This window comes from Lissotriton helveticus, chromosome 3_1 (assembly GCF_964261635.1).
Source record: "Lissotriton helveticus chromosome 3_1, aLisHel1.1, whole genome shotgun sequence".
Taxonomy (NCBI): domain Eukaryota; kingdom Metazoa; phylum Chordata; class Amphibia; order Caudata; family Salamandridae; genus Lissotriton; species Lissotriton helveticus.
This window is the reverse complement of record NC_136061.1, coordinates 1757479357-1757481452: the sequence shown is the minus strand read 5'-3', so window position 1 is coordinate 1757481452 and position 2096 is coordinate 1757479357. Positions and strand designations below refer to the sequence as shown.

The window sequence follows — 2096 nt, the reverse complement described above, 5'->3', positions numbered from 1 at the left end:
CTTGTGGGGAGACATAGTGGGAACTTTTAAAGAACTGAGAAAACATGTCTCCAACAAGCACAAAGGCTTCTATCTTAAAACGTACTGCTCAAAATGTGACACAGAAGCCGAATACAACAATATTGCATGCCATTATGCCAAATGTAAAGGAAGACCTCAAAAAGGAGAGCTGCCATTCCTGTGCAGCTTCTGTGACCTCAGATTTGGAACAAATGGACCCGCAGTCCCTGCATATTGCAGAATCAAACAGTGAGCTTAAACTCCTAGGGAAGGAATTGTCCAAATTAAATGATATGAAGTATCTGTTAAAAAAAGAGTCTGTGCAACTTATGATAAATAGCTGGAGGAAAGAAAATTGGTATCCCTATTTAGACACCCTACAAAATCAGGGGCTTAGAATGGAACTTTTAAGGGTGAGAATTGGGATTAATCCTGCTCGGTCAAACGACAAAATAAAAAAGGAATTGTTGGGTCCAGATGGCAGATGCACATGCAGGATTGGTATAAAATGTAATTGCTTGCATATTTTAATAGATTGCCAAAAATTAGTAGTCCAGCGAAAACAGTTTTTACGACCGATATTTGTAAAATATATTATTGGGTCCCGTCTGCAAGCAATTGAGCTCCTCACAGACATGTATCACCATAGCGGTGGCAAAGTTTATTCAGGCTGTTAAAAGGTTGTTCATGGAATAGGGAATGGAAAGTCAGGTAGAGTAATGAGGAATAGAGAATTAAGTTTTATTCTTTTAATATCTTAAAACAGGTTTTAGTGAAGTCGATTTTCTCATGGGATGTTTGAATGTTTTTTAGTCGCTGTATGAAATTGTTTTTAATATACCTGTGGTGTAGGATATGGAATTTCATAGTTCTCAAGGGAATGAAATGCTGTTTTAGTATTTATTTTAAGAATTTAAAAAAAATGTGTATTCTTTGCGGTTTAAAGATCAATGATCTAAATAAACTTTATTTTGACTGACTGACAAATACCTCGCCATCTAATTAGTGACACGCATGAATGGATGAACGAGATTCCCACTGCCCCTACCTACTATCTAGCGAAACCATAGCCAAGGAAATGGGCTTGGCGGAATCAGCGGGGAAAGATGACCCTGTTGAGAATGACTTTAGTCTGGCACTGTGAACAGACATGAGAGGTGTAGGATAAGTGGGAGGCCCTCAGGGTGCCGGTGAAATACCACTACTCTTATCATTTTTTCACTTACCCGGTGAGGCTAGGGGGCCGAGCCCCGTGGGGCTCTCGGTTCTGGCTCCAAGTGCCCGGCACTCGCCGGGCACGACCTGCTCCGGGGACAGTGGCAGGTGGGGAGTTTGACTGGGGTGGTACACCTGTCAAACGATAACGCAGGTGTCCTAAGGCGAGCTCAGGGAGGACAGAAACCTCCCGCGGAGCAGAAGGGCAAAAGCTTTCTTGATCTCGATTTTCAGTATGAATACAGACCATAAAAGCAGGGCATCACAATCCTTGTGACTTTTTGGGTTTCAAGCAGGAGGTGTCAGAAAAGTTACCACAGCGATAACTGGCTTGTGGCGGCCAAGCATTCATAGCGACGTCGCTTTTTGATCCTTCGATGTCGGCTCTTCCTATCATTGTGAAGCAGAATTCACCAAGTGTTGGATTGTTCATCCACTAATAGGGAACGTGAGCTGGGTTTAGACCGATGTGAGACAGGTTAGTTTTACCCTACTCAGGATGTGTTGTTGCAATAGTAATCCTACTCAGTACGAGAGAAACCGCAGGTTCAGACTTTTGGTGTATGTGCTTGGCTAAGGAGCCAATGGGACGAAGCTACCATCTGTGGGATTATGACTGAACGCCTCTAAGTCAGAATCCCCCCTAAACCGTGACGATACTGCAGTGCCGTGGAGCCTCGGTTGGCCTGGGATAGCTGGCCTCTCTCGGGGGGCCGGTGCGTAGAGCCGCTCACTTGGGGACTGGTGTGTTGTAGTAAACAGGGTTACACCCAAAAGAAGTCAAAGGGACCTGGGTAGTTGAGTATTATGGACAGGGGGTCCCAGACTTAAAAGGACAGATATAAATTAGTAGAAAATATTGAAGCATGGAATCAAAAGGA

The 2096-nt window shown here is 43.8% G+C and overlaps 1 pseudogene; it reads left to right on the top strand.

The window, feature by feature from the left end:
- The window catches only part of LOC144825550 (28S ribosomal RNA), a 6248-nt pseudogene extending 4367 nt beyond the window's left edge, over positions 1 to 1881 (top strand).
- The last annotated feature ends 215 nt before the right edge of the window (positions 1882 to 2096 follow it).